The sequence below is a fragment of the Malaclemys terrapin genome, chromosome 8 (genome assembly GCF_027887155.1).
Source record: "Malaclemys terrapin pileata isolate rMalTer1 chromosome 8, rMalTer1.hap1, whole genome shotgun sequence".
Taxonomy (NCBI): domain Eukaryota; kingdom Metazoa; phylum Chordata; order Testudines; family Emydidae; genus Malaclemys; species Malaclemys terrapin.
This window is the reverse complement of record NC_071512.1, coordinates 109,278,816-109,298,563: the sequence shown is the minus strand read 5'-3', so window position 1 is coordinate 109,298,563 and position 19,748 is coordinate 109,278,816. Positions and strand designations below refer to the sequence as shown.

The 19,748-nt window shown below is 50.9% G+C and overlaps 1 protein-coding gene across 8 annotated transcripts in view; it reads left to right on the top strand.

The window, feature by feature from the left end:
• Window positions 1-19,748, top strand: part of ST3GAL3 (ST3 beta-galactoside alpha-2,3-sialyltransferase 3) — a 382,649-nt gene that overhangs the window by 8,855 nt on the left and 354,046 nt on the right. The window contains exon 1 of one of the 8 annotated variants that reach the window (XM_054038594.1): window positions 8,054-8,363. The exons of the other annotated variants lie outside the window; for them this stretch is intronic. The gene's annotated coding sequence lies outside the window, so the exon portion shown is untranslated. Of the gene's footprint in view, window positions 1-8,053; window positions 8,364-19,748 lie in introns of those variants that run through there. 8 annotated transcript variants of the gene reach the window in all.

Genomic DNA, 19,748 nt, shown 5'->3' with positions numbered 1-19,748 from the left:
TCGGCCGGGTTTGTTGCCCATGCAGCACGCTCCTAGATCCCCGGCTCAATGTCTACAGTTACACTAGCATATGTGACAATGGACGCAGCTCCGTGAATGCTGGGACTTTCCATTCCCCCCTCGGCCGGACAAAGACACCCCCTTGGACACCCCTCTTTATACCCCAACACAAACAAGTTACTCATTGCCCCACTGGTGTGCTTAGTTACCACCCTTGGCCTTGTACGTGTTGGTTCGATCAAAACATCTCTATCCAGCATGCTGGCATTCTGACCTTATCTCTAAGGGGGTCACCGTGTCCTTGTATCATCTTCGGGGAGTGTGTTTACACCATAACCTTGATTCAGGGTGTTCTGATGCCACCTTTCTGGAATGTGTTCACATGAATACTTAGTGCCTAGGAGTGCTTGTCTGCAAGGCCAGCCCTATGCTTGCCAAGTTCATGTATTGGACAAAAAGAAGAACAGGAGTACTTGTGGCACCTTAGAGACTAACAAATTTATTAGAGCATAAGCTTTCGTGGACTACAGCCCACTTCTTCGGATGCATCCGAAGAAGTGGGCTGTAGTCCACGAAAGCTTATGCTCTAATAAATTTGTTAGTCTCTAAGGTGCCACAAGTACTCCTGTTCTTCTTTTTGCGGATACAGACTAACACGGCTGTTACTCTGAACCATGTATTGGACAGTGACCCTGCAAGCAGGCATCTGCTTTGTTATGGGGCAGGACCTGACTTTAGTTTGGCCCTTAGGCCTTACACCAGGCCCTTATACTCGGCCTCAAGTCTCAGGCTTTCTTTCTTCTACATCTGTAAGTACCGACATGGGGAAAGAGAGCTCCTTAATCTAGCAGACAAGGCCAAGTGAGATCCAATGGCTGGAAATTGAAGATAGCCAGATTCAAACTGGAAATAAAGCCCAAATGTTTAGCAGTGAGAGCAAGTAATCATTGGAATGACTTACCGATGAACGGGGTGGATTCTCTGTCACTTTGTCTTTAAATCAAGACTGTTTCTAAAACGTGTGCTGTTGCTCCACTACAGATTTCTGAGATCAGTGAAGGAATCACTGGATCAGATTTGATGGCCTGTGTTTTGCAAGAGGCCAGACTAGATGAAAAATAGTGGTTCCTTGAAAACAGAATGGTCACATGGGGTCAGATCAATGGTCCATAAATCTCAGTATCTTGTCTCAGACAGTCGCCAGTGCCAGATGCTTCAGAGGGAATGAACAGAACAGCAATTATTGAGTGATCCATCCCCTGTCGTCCAGTCAGAGAGGTTTAGGGACACCCACAGCATGGGATTGCATTCCTGGTCATGTTGGCTAATAGCCATTGATGGACCTATCATCCATGAACTTATCTAATTCTTTTTTGAACCCAGTTATACATTTGGCCTTCACAACATCCCCTGGCAAGGAGTTCCACAGGTTGACTCTGCATTCTGTGAAGAAATACTTCCTTTTGTTTGTTTTAAACTTGCTGCCTGGTTCTCATGTTATGAGAAGAAGTAAATAACACTTCCTTATTCACTTAATAATATAATAATAATAATTAATGGAGATATCCCATCTCCTAGAACTGGAAGGGACCTTGAAAGGTCATTGAGTCCAGCCCCCTGCCTTCAGTAGCAGGACCAAGTACTGATTTTGCCCCAGATCCCCAAGTGGCCCCCTCAAGGATTGAACTCACAACCCTGGGTTTAGCAGGCCAATGCTCAAACCACTGAGCTATCCCTCCCCCCCCACTTTCTCCACACCAGTCATTATTTTATAGACCTCTATCATAGCCCCACTTACTTGTCTCTTTTCTAAACTGAACAGTCCCAGTCTTTTAAATCTCTCCTCATATGGAAGCTGTTCCATACCCCTGATCTTTTTTTATTGCCCTTCTCTGTACTTTTTCGAATTCTAATGTAAGCAGAGTCTGAGTGAGCTCTCCCTTGACATCTAGTGATGAGCTGTGGAAAAGGACTTCAGGAGTTGATCTCGTTTGCATGGTCCCACCCACCCTGCCTAGGTGCTCAGCATGATGGGATTGCTTGCCCAAATGGTCACTTCTGCCTGGTATGGGATCCCCAATCTCCTTGTTATTGAGGCAGGAGTAATACTCTTGGCATGGCGAGCGGCCCGCAGGGCGGCTGGCGGAGAGGCTGGTGAGTGAGTGCCCGAGCAGTGAAGCGAGTAGGGTGTCTCCTTACCCCTCCCCTCCACCCAGGATGGAAAGTATGAACTCTGCAGATGAACCTCTGAACTCTGGGGCTGCACTGACCAAGGACAGCAACTGTGAGTGGGGTGCAGAGAAGGGATGGGCACATTAGAGACTTTTGGGTTGCTAGACTTAAGAACCTGAGGGGAAACGGACACTGCCCAACTTACTTGGTGGTGGGTTTTTTACTCATAGTTTATCAACCTTGTTTGCGGTGTTTTCCCAAATTAATGCTGCATTATTTCCCTCCTTTTATTAAAGGTGTTTTTTTGCCACGCTCAGACTCTGTGCTTGTGAGAGGGGGAAGTATTGCTTCTCAGAGGTGCCCAGGGGTGGTGTGTAATTGTCCCAGGTCATTGGGTGGGTGTTCGAGCCGGTTTTGCATTGTATTGTTGAAAAGGAACCCCTAGATACTGCACCTGGCCCTTGTTGCTGCCAACTCTGACTGGCAGAAGGGTCACACTCATGTGTCTTTTCTGACATAGGGCAACCAGAGCTGCATGCAGTATTCAAGATGTGGGCATACCATGGATTTATATAGAGGCAATATGCTATTTTCTGTCTCATTATCTATCCATTTCCTAACGGTTCCTAACATTTTGACTGCTGCTGCACACTGAGCGGACGTTTTCAGAGAACTATCCACAATGACTCCAATATCTTTCTTGAGTGGTAACAGCTAATTTATTTACCTTCATTTTGTATGTCTAGTTGGGATTATGTTTTCCCTTGCGCATTATTTTGCCCTTACCAACTTTTAATTTTTCTGCCATCTTGTTGCCCTGATTTGTGAGATCCCTTGGTAACTCTCCACAGTCTGCTTTGAGCTTTTGTACTGGCTGCAAACTTTGCCTCCTCATTGTTTGCCCCCTTTTCCAGATCATTTATGAATATGTTGAACAGCACAGGTCCCCGAGCAGATCCTTGGGGGACCCACCTATTTACCTCTCTCCAATCTGAAAACTGACCATTTCTTCCTGCCCTTTGTTACCTGTCTTTTAAGCAGTTACTGATCCATGAGAGGACCATTTCTATTATCCCTCAACTGCTTACTTAGCATAAGAGCCTTTGGTGAGGGACCTTGTCCAAGGCTTTGTGAAAGTCCAAGTACCCTATATCCACTGGATCTCCCTTGTCCATGTTTGCTGACCCCCTCAAAGTATTCTAAATGATTGGTGAGGCATGGTTTCCCTTTACAAAAGCCACGTTGACTCTTCCCCAACATATCCTGTTCATCTGTGTGTCTGATAATTCTGTTCTTTACTGTAGTTTTAGCCAATTTGCCTGATCGTGAAGTTAGGCTTATGGGCCTGTAATTGCCAGGATCGCCTCTGGTGGCTTTTTAAAGATCAGCGTCACATTAGCTATCCTCCAATTATCTGGTACACAGGCCAATTGAAGCAATAGGTTATATGAGACAGCTAGTAGTTCTGCAATTTCATATCTGAGTTCCTTCAGAACTCTTGGGTGATACCATCTGGCCCTGGTAACTTGTTACTGTTTAATGTATCATTTTGTTCCAAATTTTCCTCTATTGACACCTCAATCTGGGACGGTCCCTCAGATTTGTCACCTAAAAAGAATGGCTCAGGTTTGGGCATCTCCCTCACATCCTCTGCAGTGAAGATTGATGCAGAGAATTCATTTAGCTTCTCCACAATAGCCTTGTCTTCCTTGGGTGCTCCTTTAGCACCTCGATTGTCCAGTGGCCCCTCTGGTGGTTTGGTAGGCTTCCTACCTCTGATGTACTTAAAATTAGTTTTGGTCTTAACATCCATGAATCCTTATGTTAATTCTCACCTTGGATCTGGAATTTGCATCTGTGCACTCTGGACTACAAGAGAGAAGTGGCTTTTATGAGGAAGGCGTATTTCAGGTGGCTGAAGGTTTCAGTTCTTTCCCAGCACAGTGTCTGTGGTCGGCAGCGTAAGGCTGTTGGTGGAGATGACTGTAATGCTTTGATTCTGTATCTTTTCTTATTGTTTTGACCTTTGCCTTCCCAGCAGACCTAACTCTGCCCCCTTCACTTGTGTTACACCAGGTGATCCTGTAACCCTGGGCAAGATCCTATCCCATGGATGTGTGGCATGGACATAATATAATATATATATATATATATATATCATAGAACTGGAAGGGACCTTGAAAGGTCATCGAGTCCAGCCCCCTGCCTTCACTAGCAGGACCAAGTACTGATTTTGCCCCAGATCCCTAAATGGCCCCCTCAAGGATTGAACTCACAATCCTGGGTTTAGCAGGCCAATGCTCAAACCACTGAGCTGTCCCTCCCCCATGGGCTCTGTTGTTGCCTGAGTTAGCAAGCCTTGCCTAACTAGCTGTGCAACTGCCCTTGAGTGGAGCGTGTCTCTCGCTTCTGGCCGTGTGCAGAGCTGGGGTGAGCTGGGGGAGTTTGGGGTTCCCTCTTTCCCAGGCTGCAGCTCAGGCATGTTGATACCTGAGCGCTCACCAAAACGTGTGGCTGCTGGGCTGTCAAATGTGTAGTGAGCGAGTGCTGATTGTTTGAGTGGCTGCAGGGCCACTGATCTCCCCACTGTGCCTGGGACAGTGATCGTCTCTGAGCAGACACCACTTCCTCGGTGCTAATGGGTCTGATCTGAACCCAACTTCCACTCCCTCCCCCGGGGAAAGGTAACGTGCGTGTCCTCATTGCACTGCTGAGTGCTGAGACCAAGAAACCTTCCCCTCTAAGTGCCCGACTGTGCCAGCTGCAGCTGGTTGGCCTCCCTCCCCCATGTGATGGTATGCTGTCGACCATGGAGAATTTGACCTGATGAGGCCCAGAAGGCAGATGTCAGAGGGGAATTAGCAGGGGAGGCACATTCCTGTACCGCGCAGTGTGTCTTTGGAGCTAGCTCCTGCCGGGCACTTGGCTGGTAGTGACCAGCGCAGTGTGAGCGGCAAACGAACCTGACATGGTGGGTGATGGAACAGCAGTGGCACCCTCCCCTGGTGAGGGAGGGGCGCACCACTCGGGAGTTGTAGTGGCCACCATTCCACATACATCCCCTGGGTCCGGGTCTCTCCTCCAACAACCCAGCAATCCCGTCTTGTGTTGCCGTGAGAGCCCCACCCCCAGGGTATTCCAGAGGGACACGCCAGGTCGACAGCGGAAGAGGTTTGCAAGTCTAGCGATCCCGGCAACCCCTCTGTGCAGAGAACAGCTTCTACCAGCGATTAAAGGGGTTCTGTGGGAACAACTTATGGCAGTTTGGGTGTAAAATAAGCTACACCGGTGACACCTGTGCAACGGCCCTTTACGGGAATTGTTTGGACTCCCCACCTGTGACTGATCAGCCGATGTGGTGAGACAGGGATGGGGTGATAGCTTGAACTCCCCTCGTGCTCATAAAAATCAGCAAGCAGCACAGGCGAGTGGGATCGCTGTAGGGTGTAGGAAGGATCTTGAAGGAGTCCCTGTGACCGCCAGGTGTGTGGCCTGCAGGAAGCAGCATAGGAAGGAGAAGGGGGCTGGGGTTTAGCCTGCAGATAGCCTGAAGAGTGCTGGCCTGCAGAGACCAGAAAAGCCTGGGCTGGGGGAAGGGGAAGGGCAATGACTGATGTGTCGAACTTGTGTTTCTTTTGAAGAAATAAACCCGAATCCCTGAAGCAAAGGGACTGGAATCCTGTGGCTGGAGAGTGCAAGGCCCGGTGAGTTAGCCCACTGGCTTACAACTGCCAAATGCACTTTTATGTAGGTATAGCCAGAGCCATCCCTAGGGTACGGTGAATTGGGGCGACAGCCGGGGGCCACGCGGGCTGGTGCTATTGGCTGGCACGGTCGGTTCCAGAAGTGTGCGGGGAGAGGGGGAGGGGGAAATGACCCCTGGTTTGCCAGCTTGGGTCTGAGGGGACGAGATGTTTGAGGCAGTGGGACATCCAGGAGAAGAAGGAGGCTGGACAGGGGATGGGGTCAAGGTGAAGAGCGACCTGGACGTTATCTCCCCAGCTAAGGATCTGAAGTCCTACAGAATCGGACCATCCTTGCTCCTCAGGAGCAATTGACCGTCAGTTCTGTGCGACCGACCGAGCTGAGCTGGGCTGGCAAGCAGTGAGCAGGTTACGAGGGAGCAGTGTGGCTTTGACCAGCTGTGAAGATTGTGCTTGGCAAGGAGAGTGTGTCAGCTCAGTTTAATCACGGCAGGGGGCTGCCTCCAGACCATAATTATAGTCGGAGCCACAAACTTACTGTCCTCTTCCCGGGATGTCCTCAGCATGTAGATGTCAGAGCTCAGAATTTGGTTTGAATCCAAACCAATCTATTTAAAAGTAGAGGAGTGGGCACTTTCCCATGGCCAGGCCAGGACCGCCTTCCCTGTGCACATGCCCTCAGGCCTGGCATTCTCTTCCGCCAGGAACACGGCCAATGCAAGCATCCAACTTCATCTGTGTTTGCTTTGGGCCCATTTTAAATGAAGTGGTTACTGTTTCTCTACCATGGGAACCGTTTGTTTTTACACTCCCTTTAAACTCAAAACCAGCTCTCCAGGTTTTGTTTGAATTTTCAAAAGAAGCCACTTCCCAGAGAGAACCCAGCATGGGAAATGCCATCGCCCTCCTGGTGAAAGTTACTGATCTCCAGGGGGCTACAGCGGGGACTGCGTGGCTCGTGTAACTCGAGTAGGCCCTACAGGAGCTGCTATAACACACAGGTGTCAGCTCAACCATGGCCACGTTCGAGACTCCTAGCAGCCAAAGGTGAGAAGAGCCTGTTCGATCACCCAGCCCGTCCCTCCACGGCTGTTCCCTCTGGTATTTTCTAGGGCTCTGGCCAGTCTGGATTGAAATGCCCGCAGATGATGCCCCCCCCCCCCTCCTGGGGAGAAGATTCACAGCCTGATTCATATCAGTGTCAGGACATTTATTCAGATATTTCACCCCACCCCTCCAGGTTACGCCCCTTTGTGCCACTTTAAATTATCCCCCCATCCCCCACTCCCTTGGGTTCACATCCTGTCATATTTGGTAGGCAGTTACTTTTGTGTTACCTTTTCTGGGGATGCAGATACATTTTGGACCAGTCTTTACCGTCTGTAGATGGGCTTTTGCCTCCTCCCTCCCCTGCCAGCCTCACTGCCCCGCCCCACCTTCCTCCCAATCCTTCTCTCCCTCCCTTGCCTTCAATGGCCCTTTCTCCCTCACCCCACTTCCACTCAATATTGCAACAGCCCCCCCCCATCAGAACTAATGTGGTATGTGCCAAATGGCCTGAACATAGGGCTTTCCTTGTATCCCTTTTCTCAACGCTTTCTCTTGTGTGTAAAAAGCCACCTTTCCCGCCCGTTTGTGTGTAACCGAGTCAGGCTCGGAGCTGTTCGTTTCGAGACAACAATCCAATTCTACGGCTGTCAGCCCTGCAGAGACACCCGAGCTACAGAAGAAGGAGCTGGATTCTTTTTGGGCTTACACATCATCAGTGTCACTAACTGCGCTCCAGCTGCAGACTCCTGATTACAAGTGGTAATGCCTAAGGAAAACCCAGTTTCGCTTCCAGCCTCCATGTTTCATTTGCTGGCTAGGCTGTTAGAAAGAAACCTCTTGCATGCCAAATAACCAAAGGGAACTTGATCTGAAGTCATTAAGAGATGGACTTCAACACACAGAAAAACCTCTGGTGTTTATTTCTCCCCCCCCCCCCCGCCCTCCCCCATGCTGTCGTCTTAGGGTACATCCACAGTAACTAAGCCATGCAAGAGACTCCTAAAGAAGATGTAGGATTCATCAACACAGACAAAGAAAAAAGGGTTAGATAAGCTGTTACGAGGAGTTATTTGATATCACTTTTGTCTCAGTGGGTCTTCTCTGGCCTCACTGCCTGTGTTCCTTTGAAGGGTCCAAGTCCATGGTGAATAGCAGCAGGTCTAATTGTGGTGTCCTGCCCTGCTTTGACTGGCTCTAGAACTGTGCCGAGTGCTTTCCGGAGTGGGGACGTCTGCTCCCTGGGTCTTACCGTAACCTCACTGGGGTGTGGCCAACCTTGGTTCCACTGGCCAGGTCCAGCTCATGAACTCTGCAGAGCGAGCCCTTGTTCCTTTTGCTGCAGCCTCTTGAGTCGGCCCCAGCTGAGATGCTGTCCTCTGAAACACGCCTGAATTCGAGAAATCGGCAGCAACATGTGAAAGTGATCATCAGAAAGAGGTATGAAAAGGAACAGCTTTTGTAGTCTCTCTGCCAGCATGTCCTCTAGTTCAGGGGTTCTCAACCGGGGGTACGTGTACCCCTGGGGGTACACAGAGGTCTTCCAGGGGGTACATCAGCTCATTTAGATATATGCCTAGTTTTACAACAGGCTCCATAAAAAGCACTAACTAACTAAGTCGGTACAAACTAAAATATCATACAGACAATGACTTGTTTATACTGCTCTATGTACTACACACTGAAATGTAAGGACAATAGTTCTATTCCAGTTCATTTATTTTATAATGATATGGTAAAAATGAGAAAGTATGCAATTTTTCAGTACTAGTGTGCTGTGACATTTGTATTTTTATGTCTGATTTTTGTAAGCAAGTAGCTTTTAAGAGAGGTGCAACTTGGGGCACGCAAGACACATCAGACTCCTGAAAGGGGTCCAGTCGTCTGGGAAGGTTGAGAGCCACTGCTCTAGTTGTCTCATGTCCACGCCCATCCTGGTGGGCTGAATTCTCCTGGAACGTCATGCCCTAGCGCTACTGGCCAAAGAGTTTTCCTGTCTCGTTCTTGCTTGTGTCATTTAGTAGATTTTGAAAGTCTCACTTCTCTTCTGAGATACCAGCTGTGTGTCTAGGAGATGGGAGAGCCCACAATGTCTGCAGAGGGAGACCACACTGGCGTAACCAAAGTGCTCTGCAGAGCAGATACAGTGCAGGAAATAGAAGGGCTGTCTTCCTCGTGATGCCCTGGCAAAGAGCCTCACACTCCAGATCAGTTTCTAGGTGATAGTGTGCACATGCTGGTGATAGTGTCAGACACCAAAGATTAAAGCACAGGGCAGGGCAGAGAATTACCCTACTCACGCCTACTGGGAACTGCACTAAGATCATCCGCTCATTTGACACTGGTTGTTGATCAGCTGTCGGATAGTGACCAGAAGTTGTTACCGCTGATTTAGATCTGATTGGTATTTCCACTTAGAAGGAAAGAGCTCCATATCCCATTACCGTCCCCTGAGCCGTCCCGCTCAATGACCTGGATTCAGCAAGCGCTGAGCTTGCAGTGTGCAACGTTTCACTTACAGCAGGGGTTCTCAAACTGGGGGTCAGGACCCCTCAGGGGGACTCGAGGTTATTACATGGGGGGTCATGAGCTGCCAGCCTCCACCCCCTACCCCGCTTTGCTCCAGTATTTATAATGGTGTTAAATATATAAACAAGTGTTTTTAATTTATAAGGGGGGGGTCACACTCAGAGGCTGCCTATGTGAAAGGGGTCACCAGGACAATAGTTTGCGAAACACTGAATAGTATGTCTCGGTCACTGGCTTGCCGTACAATGATTGGCAGCTCTCTGAGGGTATGTCTACACTACAAAATTAGGTTGAATTTATAGAAGCCGGTTTTATAGAAATCGGTTTTATATAGTCGATTGTGTGTGTCCCCACATAAAATGCTCTAAGTGCATTAAGTCGGCGGACCGCGTCCACAGTACCGAGGCTAGTGTCGACTTCTGGAGCATTGCACTATGGGTAGCTATCCCACAGTTCCCGCAGTCTCCGCTGCCCATTGGAATTCTGGGTTGAGATCCCAATGCCTGAATGATGCAAAACAGTGTCGCGGGGGGTTCTGGGTACATGTCGTCAGGCCCCTCCCCCTCCATCAGAGCAACGTCAGACAATAGATTCGCACCTTTTTACCTGGGTTACCTGTGCAGACAACATACCACGGCAAGCATGGAGCCCGCTCAGCTCAGCTCACCGTCACCATATGTCCTCTGGGTGCCGGCAGACGTGGTACTGCATTGCTACACAGCAGCAGCTAATTGCCTTTTGGCAGTAGACAGTGCAGTATGACTGGTAGCCTTCATCGGTGATCTGGGTCCTGGCAGACATGGGGCTGCATTGCTACACAGCAGCAGTCCCTTGCCTTTTAGCAGTAGATGCTGTATTATGACTGGTATCCGTTGTCGTCGTACTCCTCAGTGAGTTCGGTCAGAGGCACCTGGGCAGACATGTTTTGTCTCCTGGTGACTCAGTCCTGCCGGCAGTCCTATTGAACCGTCTTGAGGATTATGGCTAGCAGTCGTAATACAGCATCTTCTGCCAATGATGCTGATGGCTATCAGTCATGCTGCACCGTCTGCTGCCAGCTTAAGATGTAAAAAATAGATGGACCAGATTTGTTCTGTATTCATTTGCTTCCCCCTCCCACCATGAAATCAACGGCCTGCTAAACCCAGGGTTTTGAGTTCAATCTTTGGGGGGGCCATTCTGTGTGACAGTTGTTTGTTTCTCTCCCTGATGCACAGCCACCTTTGTTGATTTTAATTCCCTGTAAGCCATGTCATCACTCGCCCCTCCGTCCCTCCCTCCGTCAGACAATAGTTTCGCGCCTTTTTTCAGCCCAGACGCCATAGCACTGGGATCATGGAGCCCACTCAGATCACCGCGGCAATTATGAGCACTATGAACGCCACGCGCATTGTCCTGGAGTATATGCAGAGCCAGAACATGCCAAAGCAAAACCAGGCGAGGAGGCGATTGCAGCCCGGCAATGAGTGATGAGGAAATTGACATGGACATAGATCTCTCACAAAGTACAGGCCCCAGCAATGTGCAAATCATGGTGTTATTGGGGCAGGTTCATGCCATGGAACGTCGATTCTGGGCCCGGGAAACAAGCACAGACTGGTGGGACCACATCGTGTTGCAGGTGTGGGATGATTCCCAGTGGCTGCAAAACTTTCGCATGCGTAAGGGCACTTTCATGGAACTTTGTGACTTGCTTTCCCCTGCCCTGAAGCGCCAGAATACCAAGATGAGAGCAGCCCTCACAGTTCACAAGCAAGTGGCGATAGCCCTGTGGAAGCTTGCAATGCCAGACAGCTACCGGTCAGTCAGAAATCAATTTGGAGTGGGCAAATCTACTGTGGGAGCTGCTGTGATCAAAGTAGCCAACGCAATCAAAGACCTGTTGATATCAAGGGTAGTGACTCTGGGAAACGTGCAGGTCATAGTGGATGGCTTTGCTGCAATGGATTCCCAAACTGTGGTGGGGCGATAGATGGAACCCATATCCCTATCTTGTCACCGGAGCACCAAGCCACCGAGTACATAAACCACAAGGGGTACTTTTCAATGCTGCTGCAAGCCCTGGTGGATCACAAGGGACGTTTCACTAACATCGTGGGATGGCCGGGAAAGGTACATGATGCTCGTGTCTTCAGGAACTCTGGTCTGTTTCAAAAGCTGGAGGAAGGGACTTTCTTCCCCGACCAGAAAATAACCGTTGGGGATGTTGAAATGCCTATCGTTATCCTTGGGGTCTCAGCCTACCCCTTAATGCCGTGGCTCATGAAGCCGTACACAGGCAGCCTGGACAGTAGTCAGGACCTGTTCAACTATAGGCTGAGCAAGTGCCAAATGGTGGTAGAATGTGCATTTGGACGTTTAAAAGCGTGCTGGCACAGTTTACTGACTCAGATAGACCTCAGCGAAGCCAATATTCCAATTGTTATTGCTGCTTGCTGTGCGCTCCACAATATCTGTGAGAGTAAGGGGGAGACATTTATGGTGGGGTGGGAGGTTGAGGCAAATCGCCTGGCCGCTGATTACGCACAGCCAGACACCAGGGCGGTTAGAAGAGTACAGCAGGGCATGGTGCACATCAGAGAAGCTTTGAAAACCAGTTTTGTGACTGGCCAGGCTACGGTGTGAAACTTCTGTTTGTTTCTCCTCGATGAACCCTTCTTTCCCCCACACATTTTAGACAACAATGGGTACACTCTTTCACGTTAAATTTTGCTGTTCACATTACACAGCACATGTGCTTTCGTTGCAAGGTCGTATTTTTCCTCTTATATTGAGGGCCTGCCGGTTTGGTGTGTGAGATCCCTCACGCAGTGTCAGGCAACAGAATTCGGCTTGCAGGCAGCCATGGTAAGCCACAGTCTTTTGGCTTTTTTAACCTTCATAACATGTGGGAATGGTTTCAAACAGCAGCGCCCTCATTTCCCATACCAAGCACCCATTGGGTGGACATTTAAAATGGGTTTGCAATGTAAAAGGAGGGGCTGCGGTTTCTGGGTTAACATGCAGCACAAACCCAACTACCCCCCCTCCACACACACACAATTCTCTGGGATGATCACTTCATCCCTCCCCCCCCCCACCGCGTGGCTAACAGCGGGGAACATTTCTGTTCAGCCGAGCAGGAACGGGCACCTCTGAATGTCCCCTTAATAAAATCACCCCATTTCAACCAGGTGACCGTGAATGATATCACTCTCCTGAGGATAACAAAGAGAGATAAGGAATGGATGTTGTCTGCATGCCAGCAAACACCGGGACCATATGCTGCCATGCTTAATTATGCAATGATACCAGACTACGTGCTACTGGCCTGGCGTGGTAAAGTGTCCTACCATGGCAGATGGGATAAGGCAGCCCTCCTCAGAAACCTTTTGCAAAGGCTTTGGGAGTACATGAAGGAGAGCTTTCTGGAGATGTCCCTGGAGGATTTCCCCATCCCCATACACGTTAACAGACTTTTCCAGTAGCTGTACTGGCCGCGATTGCCAGGGCAAATTAATCATTAAACAGGCTTGCTTTTAAACCATGTGTAATATTTCACAAAGGTACACTCACCAGCGGCCCTTGTGTGCCCTCAGGGTCTGGGAGCACGCCTTGGGTGAGTTCAGGGGTTACTGGTTCCAGGTCCAGGGTGATAAACATATCCTGGCTGTTGGGGAAACCGGTGTCTCTGCTTCCTTGCTGTGAGCTATCTTCATTGTCTTCATCATCATCTTCCTCGTACCCCGAACCCGCTTCCCTGTTGTGTGTTTCTCCATTGACGGAGTCAAAGCACACGGTTGGGGTAGTGGTGGCTGCACCCCCTAGCATGGCATGCAGCTCCGCGTAGAAGCGGCATGTTTGCGGCTCTGCCCCGGACCTTCCATTTGCCTCTCTGGCTTTGTGGTAGGCTTGCCTTAGCTCCTTAATTTTCACGCGGCACTGCTGTGCGTCCCTGTTATGGTCTCTGTCCTTCATGGCCTTTGAGACTTTTTCTAATATTTTGCCATTTCGTTTACTGCTACGGAGTTCAGCTAGCACTGATTCATCTCCCCATATGGCGAGCAGATCCCGTACCTCCCGTTCTGTCCATGCTGGAGCTCTTTTGCGATCCTGGGACTCCATCACGGTTACCTGTGCTGATGAGCTCTGCATGGTCACCTGTGCTCTCCACGCTGGGCAAACAGGAAATGAAATTCAAAAGTTCGTGGGGCTTTTCCTGTCTACCTGGTCAGTGCATCTGAGTTGAGAGTGCTGTCCAGAGCGGTCACAATGAAGCACTGTGGGATATCTCCCAGAGGCCAATAACGTCGAATTCTGTCCACACTACCCCAAATCCGACCCGGAAAGGCTGATTTCAGTGCTAATCCCCTCGTCGGAGGTGGAGTAAAGAAACTGGTTTAAAGGGCGCTTTAAGTCGAAAAAAAGGGCTTTGTCGTGTGGACGTGTCCAGGCTTAATTCGATTTAACGCTGCTAAATTTGACCTAAACTCGTAGTGCAGACCAGGCCTGAGTCTCACTTTCCCCACCTTCCAGGGGGTGTTGAACTTCAGTGAGTTAATGTTTGCAAAGTCTGTTGAGATCCTGAGTAGATGCTGGAAAAGAAGCTGTAATGTTATTTCTACTGACAGTAGCAACAGAAAGTGGGGGTAACAGGAATGTGTGTGGTGGCACTCTGCCTTACACCACAACTTTTTTCTGAATTATCGATAACTCAGAACCAGAGGATGTTGAATGCTTAGGCAGCAGTGTGCTAACAAACCAAGCCCAGGCGGGTGTATGGGTGCGGGGCTACTACAGACCACTGACTCAAACCAGAGAACAGGAGAAGTTGCTCCTTAAGCATCTATATGTAATGTGTGGAAAGAATAATACTATTGTTATGAGGGTTTCAATTTGGCAGACACAGGTGGGAGGTTTCATGCAGCTAGCAGTAAAACAGCTTTCTAAAATGTGTAGATGATTTTCTAATACAGAAGGTATTGCCACGAACATCAGATAACTATTTTGACCTCATGATGGATAAAGATGAATTAATCAATGGGCTGGAAGGTGGTGGTTGACAAGGAACCAGTGATCATGACATGATTACGTTCAATAAGGGCAAACGGAAAACAGTCCCAGCCAGTAATATATATGCTTGATGCTTCAAAAAGGCTAATTTCCCAAAGCCGAGGAAAAGTATGAATGCAATTGATTTGGAGGTAAAATTTAGTTAGAAAAATGTGAAAGAAAATTGGGAGTTCTTTAGGATGAGTTTATTAGAGGGCAAAAAAACCTGATTCCACACTCAGGAAAGAGGACAACTTTGGTTTAAAACCCATCCTGGTTCAGTGGCAAAGTGAAGGCAGCAATTTAGAAACAAAAATGCAATATATAACAAACGGGAGGGGGGAATAGAAATCAATATACACTTCATTACTTCAAATGTAGAAAACTGATAGGGGAAGCTAAAGACATCAGGAAAAATCCATGGCTGGCAGGGATAAGGACAATAAGGAGTTTAAGTGTATTAGGAACTAAAGAAATTCTAACAATGGTATATGTCTATTTCTAGATGGAGATGGTAATATTGTCTACAGTGGTGCAGAAAAGTGTTCAATAAATACTTCTGCTCTCTATTTGGAAGGATGATGTACTCATATCATATGAGGATAAGGAAGTACTTTCCAGTCCATTAGTAACTAAGGAGAATGTTAAACAATGTCTACTAGGGATAAACATTGTAAAATCAGCAGGCCTGTGCAACTTGCATCCAAGAGTTCTAAAAGAGTTGGCAGAGGAGTTCTCTGGCCCACTGATAATTTTTAATAAATCTTGGAATAATGGGGAAATTTCAGAAGACTGGTGTGACGAACTGGGCCTGTTCTCACGGTGGTCTGTGAATGCTGACAGGGGAGTGTGCTGGGATAGTCTGCATTGGAGGATGGGAGACAGCCCGAGGGCGCATACCTGAGTGTGTAACATGAGAACCCAGGAAGGGGTTGAAGGTGAGGTGACTCCTTAGCCCGGGAAACTGAACAAAGGCTGTGGGAGGGGGGCTGAAAGCAGAGTGCTGGAAGCAGGCTGGAAGGAGGCTGGAGAGATGGCTGGGAGGCAGAGATGGCTCTGACCCCCCAAAGGGGGGTGGGCTGGAATGCCCTGGGACCCCAAGCTGGACCTAACTGAGGGGGGCCCTGTTGTCTGTGCCTGCAAGACCTGTCTTGGACTGTATTCCTGTCATCCAAATAAACCTTCTGCTTTACTGGCTGGCTGAGAGTCATGGTGAATCGCAGGAAGCCGGGGGTGCAGGGCCCTGAGTCCCCCAATACTCCGTGACAACTGGTGGCAGAGGTGGGATGTACTGCACCCCGTGGATGGCGCTTCCTGCGGTAAGTGACTGGGGAGCAGTAAAACGAAGGGGGATTGACGGGGACCAGGCCGGCTGAAGAGTGGGAGAGAGACGGTTATTACCCCTGGGAGTGTGTGACCAGCGAGAAGGACTTTTGCAGTAACAGGGTCCCCCGGGGGGATCGCAGCGAGTGGTCCCAGGGGCGGAGGAGTCTGCAGCTCGACCCTGGCAGAGAGGCGGTGACCTCGAGAAGGGCTGGCACACTAGGGGTCCCCCTGGGAACTGTGGGGAGCTGTGAGCACACAGGCCGGTGAGTGGCCAGCAGGAAGATGTATGCCAAGCGGCTTAAGAGCGACCTGGTGGAGCTGTGCAAGCAGAGGCGGCTGCGCATTGGGAGGCTCACCAAAGAACAGCTCATTGCCCAGCTGGAGGCGGAAGATCGCGCGAATGAACTGATCCCTGTGTCTCAGGGAAGCAGCCTGGCAAATGCAGCGCAGGCACCAGTATCTGTCCCAGCTGGGAGTGGTCAGCCAGCTGCTGAGGGCTTCCCGAGACCCCTCCTTCCTATGCCTAGGGGAAGGGTGGGGAGGAGCCCAGCAAATACCGAAGGCGCCGTGACCCCCCCCGGCCAGCAGGGGACCCTCCCGGCGACGTTCGGCATCCGTGGAGCGGAATTGGCTGGAATGGGAGAAAGAGCTAAAACTGAGGGAGCTGGAGGATCGTGAACAACAGAGACAGCATGAAGAGAGACAGCATCAGCGTGAAGAGAGACAGAGACAGCATGAACGGGAGGAGAATGAGAGACAGAGACAGGAGAATGAGAGACAGCATCAGCGTGAACTGGAACTGACGAGACTGAGGGGCAGCGAACCCCCGGCTGCGGTGAGTGAGGGGGGACCCAGGACTGCACAGAGCTTTGATAAGTGCATCATGGCCCCATACAAGGAGGGGGAGGACATGGATGACTTCCTGGAGGCCTTTGAGACGGCCTGCGAGCTGCACCGGGTTGATCCCGCGGACAGACTCCGGGTCCTTACCCCCTTACTGGACCCCAAAGCCGTGGCATTGTACCGCCAACTGGAAGAGGCAGAGAAAGGGGACTACGAACTATTCAAAAAGGCCCTGCTACGAGAGTTTGGGCTGACTCCTGAGATGTACCGGGAAAGGTTCCGGAGTCAGGATAAAACCCCTGAGATCTCATATCTACAACTAGCCGCCCGCATGGAAGGATACGCCAGCAAGTGGGCTGATGGGGCCCAGACGAAGGAGGACCTGGTCAAACTGCTGGTACTGGAGCAACTGTATGAGCGGTGCCCATCTGACCTGAGGCTGTGGTTGGTGGACAGAAAGCCAGAGAACCCGCGACAGGCAGGCCGGCTGGCCGATGAGTTCGTAAAGAGCCGGTCAGGAGATAAAAGGGAGGAGTCCCAAAGGAGCAATCCCACCACAACGCAGAGAGAGAGTCACCATGGGACCTCCCCGTGGGAAAATACAGAAAAACCCCATCAGAGGGGAACATCCGGCATCAGGACCATCCGACCCACTCAAGGGGACCCATGGGACATGGGCTGCTACCACTGTGGCCAAAAGGGCCACATACGGGCCCAGTGCCCCAGGCTCAGGGACAGACTGAGCAGGCCGAACCCACAGAGGGTTGACTGGGTAGAGACCCAGCCCGGCGAGAGGCAGCATTCCCAGGGAAGGGGGGCTGGCAGGGTACCACCTGCTAAGGAGGGAGGAGAGCCCCAGGCTAGCTTCTCTGGGGGGCCAGATGCTCCGGATTCAAAGTTCTCCGTTTACAGGGTTGGCGCGGGGCTGTCCCTGCGGAGCGAGTGCCTTGTTCCCCTGGAGGTGGATGGGAAGGAAGTTTATGGTTACTGGGACACGGGCGCAGAGGTGACACTGGCCCGGCCCGAGGTGGTGGCCCCAGATCGGGTGGTGCCCAACACCTTCCTGACCCTGACCGGGGTGGGCGGGACCCCATTCAAGGTTCCCGTAGCGAGGGTACACCTGAAATGGGGGGCCAAGGAGGGCCCCAAGGACGTGGGAGTGCACCACCATTTGCCCACCGAGGTGTTGATGGGGGGGGACCTAGAGGACTGGCCCAGCAGCCCCCAGACCGCCTTAGTTGTGACCCGCGGTCAGAGCCGGCGAGGGGCACTGCGCCCTGGCCTTGGGGGGGGTGCCTTGCCTGAGGCGCGGGACCCTAACCTGGTGGGGAGGGAACGCCCAGGGACGCGGCTCAGGGAGGCTGCAGCTTCGGACCCAGCGGGCGAGAAAGAGCAGGTGGCCATCCCTGTCCCAGCTGCTGAGTTCCAGGCCGAGTTACAGAGAGATCCCTCCTTGCGGAAGATAAGGGACCTGGCCGACCTCAATGCGGTACAGACCATGGGACGAGGTGGCCGGAAAAGGTTCCTGTGGGAGAAGGGGTTCCTGTACCGAGAATGGGCTCCCCCAGGGAAAATGGAGTCAGGGGGGATCAGGAGGCAGCTGGTGGTACCCCAGAAGTATCGCCGCCAGCTGCTGTGCCGGGCCCATGACATTCCCCTCTCAGGGCACCAGGGAACCTGGCGTACCCAGCAGAGGCTGCTACGGAGCTTTTACTGGCCTGGGGTCTTTGTTACTGTCCGACAGTACTGCGGATCCTGTGACCCCTGTCAGAGGGGGAGGAAGGCCTGGGACAAGGGGAAAACAGCTTTAGGACCCTTGCCCAGCATAGAGGAGCCTTTCCGGAGGGTGGCCAAGGTAAAAAGGGCGGCTCTAAACCAAGAGAGCCCAAAGCACAGACCTCCAGACTGGAGCGCTGGGAGAAGACCACAGCCCAGTTGGAGCCCCAGAGGTATGGGGGTGGGGAAAGGGCACAGGCCGCATAAACCTTCCCACATGCGAACTGCGAGTGCCATCAAGCACCCCCGACCTAAGGGGGAGCGTGAAACTGGAGGGGCCTGGTGTAATTCTCACCAAGGAATGGGAGGGATGCGGGGGCATCCATGGGAACGGGGGTAGGTTCGAACTTCCCCAGGTCACTGGCTAAAGTGACCCCGCTCAGTTCGGTCTCGAAGGGGGGAGAGATGTGACGAACTGGGCCTGTTCTCACGGTGGTCTGTGAATGCTGACAGGGGAGTGTGCTGGGATAGTCTGCATTGGAGGATGGGAGACAGCCCGAGGGCGCCCGAGGGCGCATACCTGAGTGTGTAACATGAGAACCCAGGAAGGGGTTGAAGGTGAGGTGACTCCTTAGCCCGGGAAACTGAACAAAGGCTGTGGGAGGGGGGCTGAAAGCAGAGTGCTGGAAGCAGGCTGGAAGGAGGCTGGAGAGATGGCTGGGAGGCAGAGATGGCTCTGACCCCCCAAAGGGGGGGTGGGCTGGAATGCCCTGGGACCCCAAGCTGGACCTAACTGAGGGGGGCCCTGTTGTCTGTGCCTGCAAGACCTGTCTTGGACTGTATTCCTGTCATCCAAATAAACCTTCTGCTTTACTGGCTGGCTGAGAGTCATGGTGAATCGCAGGAAGCCGGGGGTGCAGGGCCCTGAGTCCCCCAATACTCCGTGACAACTGGATTAGTGCAAGTAGGATGACTTGGGTGAGGCCAGTTAGCCTAACATCAATGCTGGGCAAAATAACGGAAAAGCTGATACAGGGTTACATTGATAAAGAATTAAAGGTTAGGAATATAATTAATGCAGGTCTACATGGTTCCTAATATTCTGTTCGCTTTTTTGACTGCCACTGCACAGTGAGTGGATGTTTTTACAGAACTATCCATGATGACTCCAAGATCTTTAGCTGTTATCATTCAAGAGTTTAGACCCCATCATTTTATACGTATAGTTGGGATTGTTTTCCAATGTGCATTACTTTGCATTTATCAACACTGAATTTCATCAGACATTTTGTTGCCCAGTCACCCAATTTTGTGAGATCCCTTTGTAACTCTTTGCAGTCAGCTTCAGATTTAACTATCTTGAGTAATTTTGTATCGTCT